This window comes from Phoenix dactylifera, unplaced genomic scaffold (assembly GCF_009389715.1).
Source record: "Phoenix dactylifera cultivar Barhee BC4 unplaced genomic scaffold, palm_55x_up_171113_PBpolish2nd_filt_p 000432F, whole genome shotgun sequence".
NCBI classification, from domain to species: Eukaryota; Viridiplantae; Streptophyta; class Magnoliopsida; order Arecales; family Arecaceae; genus Phoenix; species Phoenix dactylifera.
This window is the reverse complement of record NW_024067868.1, coordinates 413,032-430,464: the sequence shown is the minus strand read 5'-3', so window position 1 is coordinate 430,464 and position 17,433 is coordinate 413,032. Positions and strand designations below refer to the sequence as shown.

Below are 17,433 nucleotides of genomic sequence, written 5' to 3'. Positions count from 1 at the left end.
TAAATCAAGCTAGATTACTTGTTTAATAAAATGATCAGATTCAAATCTAAATTTTTGACCTTTTTAATAAATAGGTCGAATTTAGGTTAGTAGATTTTGATCTATCATGTTTTCAATCTGACTCGACCCGATTACCACCTCTAGCCTCCAGGCGGCTTTGGATTTTTTTGGTAATAACTTGCTTGGACAGTCTAGAGGGAAAGGAAACTTCCTCAACAAAGATGCTACACATCAACAAGAATTGCTGGAAACCTTGCTTGCCTTCGAGGCTTAGAAAGTGTTGGTTCCCAAAAGATATGAACATTCTTTCCTCCTCAAAGTTTGATAACTGATGCAACCTACTTGACGTCGAGGACTTTTCATATTCTCAATGAAGTGAGGAGTTTTGCTCCTCCTAGTTTCTTTAAAAAAATTCTCTTATTTGGATACCACTAGCATTTCCTTGATAACTATTTGAAAACTCAGATGAAGACATCAGCTGCCTTAAGTGTTTAACAAGCGAGGTCCCAGAACCAGATATCACTTCAAAAGCTACATATTTTCAGAGTAGGGTTGCACTGCATTGGATATCTTCCCACTTAACTGGAGACTGCTGTCATCACTGATGGACACTTGTGGATGCAAATAATTTTTTTATATAAAAAAAAATGAATGCCAATCTTTTGTTGATAGATGAGATTTTTAGATCATTTTTGCGAGACGGGAGGAGATAGATCTGATATTTTGATTATTCTGATTCAAATATATGATGATGATGATTTAGCTACCCAATGAAGTACCCCTCCCCAAAAATTTACCAAACCCCCTCCTATCATAACAGAGAACCCAGGCATCAAATACCACCAACAGACTTTATCAAAAGCTAGTCAGTACCTCAATATAAACTGATTTGTTACATGAACTGGGTTCGTGCATTATTCGAGTATTGATAAAGTTAAGGTTTCATCTCCATAATTGCATTTTATCCTTGGACTTTAATCTATAATTTTTCATTGCAGAGAAAAAAAATGTGTTTGAGCAGATAGCTAAATTCTTTTCACACTAGCACTTGATACCCTAAATGCTCCATTAAACCTATCTCTCTTTCATTTCTAAGTGCTCCTATTCCTCTCATTGCCCTCGTAAACGAACATTGAATAAAGAAGCATTAGGAAATTGTGATTGAATAAAAGACCGAGAAATTTAATTTCCCAAAGTTCGAGCAGTCGAGCCTTGCCCCAGCTAGTTAGGTAGATGTTATTTTCTAAATTTGATCTTTCTTTCAAGCACCATTTTCTTTGTCAAGGGACGGCATGGAAATTTTGAGGTACATGCTTGACATTTAACTATGCAACTGAATAGAGGTTGTGGTCTCCATTGCCCCCTTTGTTTGAGTGCAATTTCTCTACAGCATGGTTACAGAATATTTTAAAAGTCAAGGTATACACTAGATTTCAATTAGTTATGCGACTCCATTCCACATCAAATGCATCAAGATTGTTGATTTGTAGTTGATAAAAAGACCCCAATAAAGATGTCCCTAAGCCACGCCAAGGTTGTAAAATTTCCAACAATTTAGAGCCTATTTGAGTATTCCTGCAGGAATTGGATCTGTTGGCCTATCCAGCTTGTAATATTCGAAGGATCCATCAAGTCCCAACATAAACCCTAGCATGATCCCAGCACACGGGCGAGATCTTTTGTACTCCTATAGAATTCGCGCCGCAGGTGTTGGACCTCCCAATCCATGAATTATAAGAGAATTTTAACTCGTGCCATGTAACTTTGCTTTGACATGTGATTAAGCTATTTAATCCCTATTTAATTCGTCTCATAAAGGGAGGGAGCAATCCTCTCAAACTTTAGAGCTCTGAAATATCTTATCCTTTCTTTTCATCCTCCAAAGTCCATTTCTCCTTTAGAAATCTTAGAACTTCCACGATACTTTGTACCAAAATTTTCATATTAAATCAGTTTAAACTTTTTTCATTAGTTAAATTAGAAAGCAAAACTTCTGGACTATTAAGTTACCAAAAAATCTAAATTTTATCTTGATCCAACCCATTTTTCAAAATTTGGAACATTGAACCAACACTTCCAAAGTTTATTCTTTCTTATTCCTTTGGTTTCCTTGTGCTAATCGGCATACTGCATATACATAGATGTTTAACTCTTTCTTATTCCTAAAACTTATTCATGCTAAGTTCTACAAGTATTTAAACAACAATCAACATATTATTTGTATGTAGACAGAAGTGATGAGAGTATATTATTTTAGAAAGCCACTACTTGTAAATGATAAATAGTCTTAGAAGAAAGCAATAAAGAAAAAATGTGGGAAAAAATGGAGTTGACTGTGTTAAACTTTTTAATGAATGAAACTTTAAGAGTGTACATAGTAAGGAAAGGAAAAAGAATGAATTATCTAGTTGTACATGTTTACCATCAATAACACATAATTATTCAATACCAATCAACACATAGCATACCATATATTAAAATACAATATAGTTTGTGGTACACTTTGAAAAGCAGTTTTATACTAAATGTTACCACCAATAACTTATAATTACACAATACCAGCCAACAAATAGTTAATCAGATATTAAAATACAAATAGTTAGCGGCGCATTCTGAAAAGTGGTTTATATTTAATATCTTCACCAAACCAAGAACCGATCATGCCATTACCTGGATACACTGCATTAACCCACTTATCCACAATCCAAATCCAAATTGCGATGCAGTTGCGATTATCGAGCCTTCATCTACCCTCCTTTGAATATGGCAGAGAATAAGAGCTGGCTTTGAATCCCCACTGTCTTTGTCACAAATCAGCTCCCTTGCAGTCTCAAACAGAGAAGCAATAGCATCATGGTTGTAAGTTACATCTGTGCCTATGATGACTTCAAAACCTCCTTCGGGGCTACAAAGATCTTTAACGGCCTTCACATCCTCCTTATTTCCCCATGTCAACTTTGTAACAATCACTCTGTTCATCAAATCTGGCTTCACATTTGAGATGATATTCTGTCTCAAAAGATTAAGTGTTTCTGTATCTCCATCTGTTGAGACCATGAGTTTAGCAAACTGGATAGCTATCATTGAGCAAATACCAGCAGAGCCACAACCTAACTCCAACACCCTTTTCCCAGATACAATTGAAGGGTTTTCTGCTAGTACATCACACATGAGACGAGCAGATTCCCATAACATAAGGCCTGTTGATTTGCAAGTGTGCTGATATTCTTTGGCAAGTGCTTTTATTCTGAAGTTGTAATCATTAACTTTGATCTTGATTTCCTATACATATAAGGGTCTTGGTGTTACAACATCAAAACAAAAAGGGCTATGTCACATCATTTGAATGAAGTTATGAGAGATTTTACTAGATGACAAGAGAAAACAAGTAACCAGTTGACGGGTATGTAGGAAGGAAAAGCTTTAATAGACAATTTAGTTTCCTTTAAAAAAACATAAAAGTCGAGTCAATGCAAAGGCACCAAAAACAAGCTTACAATGGGTTGAAGGAAGAAAATTATATGATTTGACAAAAAAATAAAAACCAATAAAAGAAAAAAAAAAGAAGAATGAAAAACTATATAAATCCCTAATTTTATTTTCCCCATCAGTATTTGCTATGCTCTCTCCCCATCAAGAAACTAATTTGTGAAGGTTTAGATTTTTTTAGGCCATAATACAGCATCGTTACTAAACATAACTAACATAATAATTTTTCTTTTTGCTCCAATCATCACCAGCTTAAACATTCATCAAAAGAAAACAAATACATGTATCCAAAGATAATTCTGATTAGAATAAATACTTCGCACAGAAAATTGCTAAAAAATGAAAAATTCAAGATTGGACGCATTACATGTTCCCAGCATTTATATGAGACACAGAGAGAACATTTCAAGGAGTAAATTTATCAGAGGCATGCACAAACAACCAAACAGGCTGAGGCGTTATATAAAGGTAAATACCCTCCTACATTTGGTTGATGTACTTCCCTCGCAAGCCTTTAAACATGAAGAAAGAAAGAAGAGGGTGATATAAAAAGGGAGGTCACTTGGGTCGTGTTATAAATGCTCTGGCTAAACTTATTGATGGGAGAGGTGAAATTTCAGCTTCTGAATCTCGGTTAATTGAATCTGCTGCCCCAGGTACAAGTGACCTTATGGCCACAGCATGAAATCCCATCCACATTTTGGGTGTTTGATCATACATAGTACAATCATATTCTCACATATTCTTGGTTAATGTATTCCTCTCTCTCACAAGCGCGCACAAAAGAGAGTGCAGTTGTCTTACTGAAAAAGACTGTAGTTTAGAGGCCAGGTAACAACCTCATGCTCCAATACCTAGTCCATATGCCAGCTAAGATACTTGCAATATATGTAGTAGATGTCATGTTAGATTCAATCATTCATGTTAATTTTAACTTTCAACCATAGAGGTACATCATGCTGCACCATCCATGGATGATGGGAATATGTATACCCATCAGTTGCATTAATGTAAGTACCATATCACAATTTGGCACATATTCTAGCTCACTATTGCATATCTAAATCATATAATCCCAGCTACATAAGAACCTGATTAACAATTGGAGAACCATTATATATGCTATGTCATAATAGAATGTGAAAGATTCCATGGTGAATTACTAAGGCTACATGGCATCATTATTTTTTAGTCAGGTGCTAACGAATGACCATGTATAATGTGAATCATAAAAAGATGTTGCCTCAACATGCCAACTTCTAGTGCAATGAACAATCTAACAATGTCACAGTACACTTCAATATATAGTTAATATTTTCACAAAATTTTACTTCACTTGTTTATAAGTATGTCTACATGTTAGGAACCAAAGTTCGGACCCTGTACCGATGCCACACTAGTACTGTGTCGGTATGGTATGGTACAGAGTTTTTTTGGCATATCAAGTATCGGTATGCCATCCATACCAGATACCGGTACCAAACTGGTATTGTACGCCCCGTACAGCCGGTTCGAGCCGGTACTGCGAACCATGTTAAGAACTCATAAATTATGGAACAAGATTATTACAACATATAAAATGATAGATGAACCTATGCAGACAACATGAACATTGTGGAAGACATTATGAAATCAACACATGATATCAGAACAACCATCATCATTAATTAATCTATGCACTATGCTACATATAATTAAAAAAATAAACTTTTTGTTGAAAAATAGCAAACTAGCTCAATAAACACAATTACGTGGTTGCTAAAGATGAATATATTTTTGGGGAAAAAATTTCCATCAAATGGAATGAGTTACCTCATCAATAGTTGGTGATATACCAAACATGGTTGTGATACTCTCAGACAGGTCAATTTCAATATCATCTTGATCCTTCAGATAATTACCAGTATGCCTATTCCTTTCATGATCTACAACATCAAGACTTCTAGCTGATCTCTGAGAACTAAAAGCGGTGGGGGGGAAAACAGCTTGAATCCAACACCTGGAATTTAAAAAAAACAGTATAAAAATCATTTTGTAACTAGATGATTATTCCTTCTAACTGGAAAAGGTGAATTTTGCATGGAGAGATGTTGATAGAACAAATAGTTAAATATATAAATCAACAGCACAGATATGTTTTGGTTAACATACAATAACATTTTGATGTAGATTTGATATTTCATTATCCAGATATTAATAGTAAAATATATAATCAACAATAACCTATGGACAACACATTCCATAAAGATGGAACATGTCCTGCATGATAACCATGGTCAATGGCAAACCAAAATAGAAATAATTAAACACAGGGCTACATACAGAAACAAAAAATTGTTTTCAACAATTCAGTTTCTGTGACTGTCCGTGGATCATGCTGTGCAGCTCTATTGCATTTAACTATGCCAGCATATATTCAAAGGTGCTAAATTTCCTAGAAATTGATGAAACGAAGCTTTGAGATATGAAGCATTATAATTCGTGCTATGTTATGGAAACTTGGTAGCAAGGTTAATAATGCACAGTTGGTTATACTTGTCACATGAATTGACCTGCTAATCATATATGGAAGATAACCATTGATTCTCTCCCAAGCTCCAATACAAACAACACTATGAGCTACAGCTGGGATGATGGTTGATTATGTCTAAACTTATGTATATAACGGCAACTGTTAACATATTTTTAAGTCATCTTCAAGATTTATTCTACCCGTAAGAAAACATAGAGCTAAATTTCTTTTATATCATCCATACACACACAGCATAAACTATAATTTATCACATGGAACTAACTACAAAGATGGGGAAAAATTACCTATTCATCACCAGTTCTAGTGACCGATTCTCCACTTTTTTGTTGCAGATGCCAACTTCCTCAACATCAAAACCATTTTGTGTAAACATATTTGTCAAAAACTCCTTTGAAAAGTAATATGCACGCTGCACCAGAAAAATCAGTAAGAAACATGAACCAATTACCAAATTACATATAAAAACTATGACCAAGGTCATCAATGACTTACAGTACCATCACCTCTGACATAAAAATTCTCACTGATCTGTTGCTCCTTGCAAATCAATCTTTCCTGTAAATGGTTATCATGATTAAATAGTTATTCATAAGAGAAACAAAATCTCTAGATTATATAAGAAAATGAAATAATAAAATATATGAAAATTGAAATCTTGCAGCTTTTACAGACATTTGGTATTAAAGAGTATGAGAGGACATGTAATATAGTTCGGATACAAATGCTTCACTTATATAAAATCCTTGATAGTTCCTTCAGCTTTATAACTATAGCTTTATGATGAGAACAAAATTACAGTTAAATTAAGAGAAGACTCTTTGCACACGTAATGTCCAAGAAAGGTCATCTAAGCTGTAAGTCCAGCTACTTGTAAATCAAAATTGTAAAGAGCAAAAACTATCTGTTGTCCCATTTTCAGCTTGATAAACATGACCAAAATTGATTCTGCCATCTTGTTAGATGGGAATAATCACATCAAATTAAGATGCAACTCTCCAAGATTACCTTTTCATCAAGAAACCTCATCAATGTGCTTTACACCAAGGTTCAGAACATGGTTGACATAGTATGTATCAAACCACAACCAGCCAACTCGAACTGACCCCATATTGAACAGTTCAGGGCAAATCAAGTTCAGATTCACCCTGAACCAAGCATAAAATCGCCCCAAACAGAGCGGTGCCTCCTAACACTCCTTGGTATGACTAAAATAATTCCTTTCACAAAGATTCTTCACAATTTGAAGGCGGGAACAGAGTGAAGGATAAGGTAAGACTGCCAAGCAAGATTTGCTTGCGAGACCAAAGCTTGGCTTATGATTTTAGGGGCTAGAAAATCAACCTTTGTAGGTGAATCTTCTCCTACTCCTCCCTTTTTCTTGTTTCTTCAAAAATATGAGTGGTATTATTTGTTCAATTAAAAAAAGCAAGGGGAGCTTTTGTCAAATGAGGATAAAATCTTGTTTGATTCTCAGATTCATGCATTAAAGGATGGATCTGAGACCAAAATCAATGATTTTTGAGGTTTTGGATTGAACCTCAAAACCTTCACAGAAAAATGTCAAAAAAAAAAAAGCAAAATGCCATAGCACTTAGCAAGTGTGTAACAGCCGTATTTATGCATAACCATCGACATCCTTTGTCAATATGATCCTCAATACTGTACACCATGTACCAACTCCTAGTTGGTATGCCCCCGTACATCAATATTTGGACCATGATCTGCACTATCAGCTCATTTTGCAAGTCAAGTGCTCTCTATAAGGGTATGGGCCTCATATTCTACACTAACAAGGTTCATTCAAAGTTCAATGTCAGCATTATATACAAGAATCACGCTTTCCAGTTTCAATCAATCTAATATCAACTTCACCTTGTTTCCAAATGCACCAAGTCTATAATAAAAATTACTGGCTAGCAAGTTAATCACAATATTTTGCAGGCAGAAACCTCAAACTGGAAGTTGCACAGATACTTCAATCTTGTTCAGACAAGTGATGTAGAATTTTCTTTATTTTTAAGAGAAAGAAATGCATGATATTTGATATCTTTCAATGATTGCTCCAATCAGCCTGCCTTGTCAATACACAATGATCTATCTTATTCATCCCAGATGCTGCATAATATAGACAACCAAATCCACTAATGTTTCTGATACTGTTTAACTTGATGCCTTCACCAAACATCATATGGAAAACCCACTGCAAACAAACTACATATTAAAATAAAACCATTAGTTCCTCACCATATAACAATTGATGACAAGATGATTGGTCCCTTTGGTATGGTTAATACTTATGCGAGTTATGGTATTAAGGATTTTATGTGGATATCGTAGCGGAGGTCAGCTCTAATTAAAGGATACCTCATAGAAGATTTAACCTGAAGAGTTTTAGACCCCACAATGACGCATGTTCATCATAGTAGATATGATAATTCTCCACTAGAACAGCAAGAAATGTTAGTTTTATCACCTGGATTCTCCATACACTTCAATTCTCTTACTCCTCTCAAAGAGAATTAAAGGACACATAATAAAAAAATTAACCTGGAGAGTTTAGACCCCATAATCAAACATGTTCTTCATAGTAAATAGCATAATTCTCTAAGCGAAGAACAAGAAGAGTAAAATATTTATGCATCTTTTCCTTTACTAAGTGGTCTGTGCCCAGATTGGGATTTTGCTTTACTGCTTGTTAGTATGGGATAACTGTTCTCATCTCCATCCAATAATGAGAAACAATATTTTCCTTTTTTTCCTTTTTGTCAATTGTTTAAAGTCCTGCCCACCAATTGAGAAAAACTAAGAGACATCACGTAGGACTACATAAAGGGAAAGTACAGACAACTAAGAGTGCACTGTTGGAACTAATAAAGAGTCCAAACCTAGTTAATCATGGGCCTAGATTTGATTTGAGTTGCACTTAAGATTTAATAAAAGCTATTATGGTTTGAGAGCTGGTTGACATTTTATACAAAAATTTCCGGAAGCCCAACTATGGGAAGTGAATTTCTGTTATAGGATATAGAAAAGAAAGAGAAAACATTGTGAAGAAGAATTTGAAAAAAGCTCATGTTAACACCTAAGGTGCCATTAGTAGCAATTACTGATAAACAAGGACCGATAAAACCAACCAAAATAGTTGGGACAAGGCTTGATAGCTTTGGATATGGTTATGGGCATTATGGTTCACTATTACTTCACTGGATTTCCAGACTATTTACAATAACCTAATTTATATCACAATTTACAGTATAAAATAGATGGGCAACATAACGAAATAAAAGGAATATTGCTAAAAACAGCATTACCACTTTCATTGCTCTCCACATTGGGACAATATTTCCAACATATCAACAATAAACTTAGATCCAAATTTAAGGATTAACCAGTTCATAGATGATTGACTGAGTAGATTTTATACCAGAATATTATTGCAGAGACACTAGTTACCAGTCATCAACTCATCATGAAAGAAATCTTAGTAATCAGTAATAAGAAATAAAATTACAAACAAACCTGGGCAAGGTCGCCAATGGCATAATCTCGGAAAAGCACACGACCATTTGGCTGAAAGAAGTACTCAGCAGGAAAAATCACAGTACCCATAGATATATAAAACAATACTTAAGAAATATGAATCTAAAACATTTGAAGCAAGCAACTTAATATAAGATTCTACGCAACTAAAAATAAAAATAACTTACTTTAAGAACATTTCTGATATTCTGCAAAAATAAAGGCATCTTTTCTGGAGCTACTGCAGACAACACAAAAACCTACTTATTATGTCAGTTGTTGGCTATGTAATAATATCTCTAAGAACAAGTAAATTGTGTCCTAACACATTGGCACAAAGATGCCAGATAGAGGACACAGAAGAATAAAACTATTTATAGTGACTTCAACAGAAGAATAGAGCATATATCCTGTTACCATGGTTACAATGTCAACAGATGAAGGCTGTATTATTTCACTGAGGTTGTTTACAGTGAGATCACAAACAAAAGCATTGATCTTGTCAGCCGTGAAGTCTTTGTGTCCCTGCCATGTAATTTCTAAATTAAGAGAAAGATAATTGCATGAAAACAAACAATAATATCTTCATATAAATTTACAATAGTAGAAACTAAGTAAAATCCCTGAACAATTTGCAGAGGTTGTTAGTTATATGTGTGCCAAGCTGCAAGTTTAAATAAGATCCCTTAAAAAAGTTACACAAGTTCCTAGTATTATGAGTGCTAGGGTGTGAGGTGACTTCATTTTGAATTAAGAAGCTTTTCAACAAGGTCATTCTGTTTATAGACATCATTGTTGGACATCTTTGATGGGCAAATATTATAGACTAGTTGATGGCAAATAAAAATCAGTCACCTTAAATTTTATTGTATTTTCAAAACTTTTATTTAGATAATTTTTAGAATGGGTTCTAGAGACCTATTTAAAGTTGGATTCAAGGTAGGCTGAACTGGACCGAACCGCCCAGTTCGGCCCGTACCGAGCCAACCTGGTAGGGAACCGGTCGGTTTGTCCATTAAAAGCGGTTCTAGCCCCAAACCGGCAGGAGAAGGCCAGAACCAGCCAAAACCGTTCCGAACCAGCTGGTTCCGTTCGACGGTTCGCACCGAGTCGACCCGGTTCGGAACCGAGCTCCCTTCCCCTTTCCTTCTTTTGTTAAAAGATGGTGTTGGGAAGGTCGAAGGCATAACCTAACCATGACATCACTGAATCAATCTTTTCTTTGATACTTCCATTAAACATAACAAATATAGAGGTATGATATTCTGTAAACAAGAAAGGTATGCCAAGAAGAAACCAAACCTTTATCAAGTCAATGGCACGTGGTGAAAAATCACATGCATAAACAAAAATATCATGGTATGTGGAAAGTAAAGGAAAAACTGTGTTTCCAGCTCCACAGCCAACCTGCAAGCCAACAAAAAGTACTGAACAGATTAAAGAAAAGCGTTAATATAATAATCTGCCTACACCAGAGAATATTGTATGTGAGAAGGGAATTTTATTAAAAATACAAAATCAAGCAACAATGCTCACATTAGGGTTGTAATCAAGACCTAAAAAATTGATTTTGAATGTAAAATGCAAATACAAGTAATCCAGTGTCTCCTCCACATTCTTACAATTTATGCACCAGTCTAAGAAAATACAATATGATCAAGAGTAACAAATTTCTTAAGACAATTCTGTACAAGGTGTTGAGATAATATTATTGCTAAGCATCGAAGCCTCATGTGTGGGTAATATTACTTCAGTTGCAGTTGACCAACAGCATGTAAACATTAGTGATATTTTGAAGTTTCACAACAGTACGTTTGCTGCTCGAAAGGCCATGAAAATGATGTAACTATCACTATCCACCAAGAAATCTTTCACTTTTCCCCAAATTTTGCAGCTAATCCAAGCAATTTAAAAGTTCACCATCAACAGATATCTCATTATGCTCCAACAATTCAAATGTGTAGGAATTCTAGGACTAAATCATGTCCCTTTTCTGAAAAAGTTCCAACTGGATTATTACTTAAGTTGGGACAGCCAACAGTTGCCTCATATGAGCAGCCACAAGGTTATAAACAAGGTTTTGAATACTGTGGGATGGGGCCATCTCGGTCTTTTTGTGGAATAGGATGTCCCATGTCCCATCATTTGGGATGGTGGATGTCTTGTCCCATCCCGATTCATTTTCCGACTCGTCCCATCATGATTGATTTCCTTACTCGTCGTGTCTTGATCCATTTCTCAACTCATCCCGTCTTGACACTCGGGATGGTAGGACGCCCTGCTGTCTCACTAGTATCTAAAACCTAGGCTGTAAATAGTCCTAGCGAGTCACCACTTAAATCTAAAGGAACCTCACAGACCCTTACTTGGGACATGTTTAGTACTATTAGTAACGCTTATGCTTTTCCAAGAAGGGCCTTTTGTGAATCACTTCAGTTAAAGTACTTTAAAGAGAAGCATTTTTTCACTTGTTTGGTATTTGGAAACACAACTTAAAACCTTTTTTTCTTAAAAAAATATATTTAGTTTTAATCATTTTAAATGTGACTTGCGTAAAAGTAAATCAAGTTTATTGAGATTTCAGTTTCAATTAAGAACTTCAAGATGACCTTAAAACTATATGTTTGATTTGGATTGAATCAGTCATGGATCAATAAAATTCAAGTTTACCTAATACATGTGCTCCTCCAATATTCTACTCTTAATTAGAGCATACTCATTGTGTCTATGGAAACAAACCAGATGCTTCATTTAAGTGTAACCAAAGAAGCTAGTTTTCTCTAGCTTCTCCTAAAAGCAGCTTTCCAATTTTTACTTTCTGAGAAGCACCTTTTATTGAGCATGACCAAACATATATTTATTTAATTCTTTTCTCGAGAAGAGAACTTTTTACTTCAAAAGTCACAGAAGTGCTTTTGTTAAGCGATGCCAAGCACAACCTTAAGCTCTAAGATTCAGCTTTTAGTTGGTAGCAAAACCAGATTTAGAATCTGGATTTGAGTAGGAACTAGGAAGTATAATAACCTGGCTGATCAAATAAGTAACAGTATTCCCTATTTATTTTACAGATCCGAGCAAAGTTGGAACTGTAGTTATACTCTTAATTCCATATGTAAGATGCCTAGTGGGACTCAATTGGTAGGTATTAGTGGCCAGCTACTCCACTAGCAAAGGCAGAAGACTGGCTGTAGTGGGGTTTATTTTTGGTAATCTTGGAACAAAATGTAAATTATAAGGGACCCTGCTATTCTGCTTCTCGAAGTCTCTTTCTTTTCTTCCTCTTCGCCCCTCTCTTCCTATTTTATTTCTTCTTTCTTTTATTTTGCCAATAATTTCAACAGATCAGGTTTGAGAAAGATAATCAGCCATTAATCTCAACTAGTAGCCACCACCTGTCTGAGATTCTAAACCTGAGGCTTCAGTTCAATGAAAAATCAAAGGAAAAATGTCTGATTCAGAGATGGTTAGTGACTTCAACGACATGAGAATAATTTAGAGCATGTTAATGAGTTTGTTGGAGGAATGCAGCAACAATTGGAACCAAATGAGACAGTGGAACAAGTTTTTCAGGGACCTAGATGATTTATTCACCATGATGAACAACCTATGATGAGGTAAATTCCATCAGCCAGCCTTCTACTTCTCCCAATTTAGGAAATACTGACGCAACTTCTGTAGCTTCCAACAGTTTGCACCGCAACATAGGTTCCAATAAAAAGTACCATACCTGTTTTGTAGAAACATGGGATAGTCAAGTTTATGCAGACCTTAGTTTGCACAGGATTGGACTAATTTCAGGACATGACCTACACACCTGGCTTATAGCTAGTTAGGTTTGCATATTTGATATAAAAACCCAATATGCACTTAATATAATGCTAATTGTTGAAGCGACCTCATAATGATGTGGGAGAGACCAACATTTGTGAACGCTAAGAGCTTTTTTTTTTGAGGTAATGCATGAACTTACAACTTGTATGTCATAGCAGTACATGACAGGATATGCATCCACGTTTCCAGGTAATTAATTTTTTTGGCACAAAGCAAGACTCTCTTAGATGACCCACATGGTAATCACCAGACAAGAATGGGAGACACGAAAGACAGTTCAATGCCCTCTAAATGAGGATATTTGAAATTTCTTTACTTCTGTTTTTTCCAAATTACCTACTTTCTCTTTAAAATCAATCCACTTCAGGAAACATTACATATTCTTCTTCCACAAAAAAAAGATACACATAAGAATCATCAATCATGTTTCCTCTTCTCAAAAAAATTGTAGATAGTCATAGGTCCTCTTGGGCCAGCTATGGAGGTCCCAATTCCAAACCATTCCACAACAAGCCAAGGAATTAATTCATAATGTAGAAACCAAAAAATAATTTATGGTGACGGCCAACAAGTTAACCTTTAGTGTTTTAACCTTTGCAGTATCACATCTGTAGCATTCATCGAGCTCCCTGAACTTTATTGCTGAGAAACCAAACTGTTGCCAAGAGCTACGATTCATAGTAGTCATGTACCTAACCCTCAGCCAGATCTGACGTAGCAAAGATCCTTATCAAAGAAAGCACACTAAGATCCCTGACCAAGAAAGCACACTAATCCAAGAAGGAATACTGCATGTAATTCAACAAGGGACGGGAAGCAAGTGATGATCTTAAAATTTGACACAATTTAAGGCAACAATACTCTGTAATTCCGGTTGCCATATCTTTTATCTAGGCACAAAATTTTTCACGAATTCAACTACTAAATTCAAAATTATGAGGTGAAATTAATATGGAAAAATAAGCCTAATGTTAGGAATAAGCATTTAAAAGTTGGTTAGGAATTCAAGTGAGTTCCATAGAAGTTTGACCCTTTATTCAGGTTCAACGGAATCTTATAGGATTTTTGAGTAACTAAGCTTCAACTAACCTACTAAGAGAAGAAAACAAAATAAAGTTCATCATGTGAGCATGTGCCATATTTTTCCATGCCTCAGACACTAGTTCAACAACCGAGATCTATGTCTCAATAAAAAAAGAAAAATCACGAAACTTATAGATTGATGAGTGTAAAGATGTTTAACTGATAAATAATTGCTCCCCAAGCACAATAATTGCCCAACTCAGGATCAGATCTCCCAGAAAATTTGTAAATAGAAAGCAAGACACATATTTGCACTCATAAGTGGATCCACAAAACTGTCCTAAAATAACATAAAATAGAAAAACCAGTGTAATGTGGAATATATGAATATGTTATCTGGTGCAAAATTCATAAAATCTTTAACAGCAGTTAAGAATAGGTGTGTTGGTTACCTCCAAAACAACAAGCTTTTCCCCCGCCGGAGCCTAGAAAAATAGCGATCAAGAGAAAAACACCAAAAGGATATCTCAGATTCCAAATCGAAAACACAAAATAACTACAAAATATTTTAGAAAGGAAAAAGAGAAATATTTTAACCTGGAAGTACTGTCCCCATTCCTTATCCAAGTAGTGCCGGTCCTTAAAGAACTATCCCACCAAAACATATCAAAGATAACAACTTTAATGGATTAAACAAGAAATAAACATATAAAACAATGAAAATTCAAAGAAAATAAGAAAAAAGAATACCCTATCTTGGTGACGCTTATAGAAGATATCCCAGTATTTCTTAGCATCCCTCTCATACTTCTCTGCACGGAAAAAATTCAAGAAAAAGAAGAAAACAAAGGCCTCCGTTAAGAAGCATTCAAAAAGAACAATTTTTCAAAGACGAAGGACTCAAAGAGAAGATACGGCGAAAGAAAACGTGAGACTTTTACGTGTATTTGCTCCCTACCTTTCCAGAAGGAAGTTACTTGTCTCGCCGAGGAGGAGGAAGACGACGAGTATATCTGAATCTTCTTCGCCGTCTCCGCCGCATCCCCGGTCGCCGCCTCGGCCATCGACGCAACCACCGCTCCTCTCTGGCTGTTCCTTCCTTGCCTCGTTACCTCGGAACGGCTTCCAAACCATGTTTCTAGGTTTCCTGCTAGAGATGGGCATCGGGCACCCGGGCCACAGACCAAACGGGCTGTGCCTGGCCCGGTCTGTTACCAAACGGGCCGTGCCTGGCACGGCCCGCTTAACCTAAAGGCTAAGCCCGGTGCGGCTCGTCTGTCCAAAAAAAAAAGCCGTTATGGGCCCATAACGGCTATTTTTTGGCCTATAACGGCTATTTGTGACTTTTTACCCATTTTGCCCCTCCCAACAGCCATAAAACGGCTAATTCGAGGGGTATTTTGGGGGGGGGAATTGAAGTCCTATAAATACCCCTTTCCTCCCTCATTCTTACCACACCAAACCAACTCTTCTCTCCTTCTCTACTACTACTATTTCTCTCTTTTAGCAATATTTAGCAAGTGCTCTAGGCTTCTAGCAATTTAATTTTTAGTTTGCATTTAGCAAGTGTTCAAGTGCTACACAAGAGGAGGTTATTGTTGAGAAGTTAGAAGTACAAGAGAAAGAGAAGGTCACTCCTTATTGAGAGCACAAGAGGAAGCTCACAAATCTTGGCTCTACCTCTGATCATCTACTCAATTCCTCCTTGTGGTTAGTTTTTATTTTTTGCATTCATCAATTTAGATATGTCATCTTATGATGAAAGTCATTTTGGCATTCCTCCTGTTTCTGAGGGAGAAGAAACTAATCCCCAACCCCATGTTCCTAGTTCCTCTAGAACCAGTGAACCGAGTGAAGATCAAACCTCTTCTCGTAAGAGGACTAGTGCTGTATGCAATGAATTTGATAGAATTATGGTTGATGGAGTCTGGAAAGCAAAATGTAAAAAATGTGCCAAACTTTATAGTTGTAGTAGTAGTGGGGGAACAGACCATTTAAAAAGACATCTAGAGAGTCATAGGATGCATGATTCTCGTCTTCAAAGTACCCTTAATATACAAAGGGGATCACTTGTAGGTAATTTTACATATAATCATGAAAATCAAAGAAAATCACTTGTAAAATGGATAGTTAAGGATGAATTACCTTTTAGTTTATGTGAATCTTTTAATTTTGAAGAATATATTCAATTAAATCTACAACCTGCTTACAAAAGAACTAGTAGGCGTACATTTAGAAGAGTAGCTATGACTAACTTTTTAGCAATGAGACAAAGTTTAATTGAAACACTCTCTAATTTAAATGTAAAAGTTTCATTAACTTCTGATATTTGGTCAGCATCTATAGGTAGTAATTGTTTTATTGCTATTACTGCTCATTATATTGATAATGATTGGCAATTAAATAAACGTATTCTTGCTTTTCGTGCTTTTGATTTTCCACATTCTGGGCAACAAATTTCAAATGTCATTTATCAAACTGCATGTTCATATAATATTAATGATAAAATTATGTCTATCACTTTTGATAATGCATCTAATAATAATTCTGCTGTTACATTATTAAAGAACTCATTGCATCCCATGTTAAATGGAAATTTATTGCATATTAGATGTGCATGTCATATCTTAAATCTTTCTGTTCAAGCTGGCATGGGCATGATTCAAGATGTCATTTCAAAAATTAGAAATGCAGTTTCTTTTATTCATGCTTCAAGATCAAGACTTCAAGAATTTAAGGAACTATGTATAAATCATGGTAAACATTTTAAAAAATTTAAACTTGATGTAATTACTCGTTGGAACTCAACATATAGCATGATACATGATGCATACCCATATAAAAACTTATTAAGTGCATATATTAATGATCGTGGATTAGGCTTTACATTGACTGAAATTGATTGGAATAAAGGAAAAATTTTGGAAGATTTTTTGGTTAGTTTTTATAATGCTACTAATGTTCTTTCTGGTATTTATTATCCAACTTCATGTTCATTTTTACAACAAGCATATATGATTAGTCAAAAATTTGCAGAA

The 17,433-nt window shown here is 35.4% G+C and overlaps 1 pseudogene; it reads right to left on the bottom strand.

Moving 5' to 3' along the window:
- Positions 1-2,438: 2,438 nt before the first annotated feature.
- Positions 2,439-15,537, bottom strand: LOC120106023 (annotated as a pseudogene).
- Positions 15,538-17,433: the final 1,896 nt, after the last annotated feature.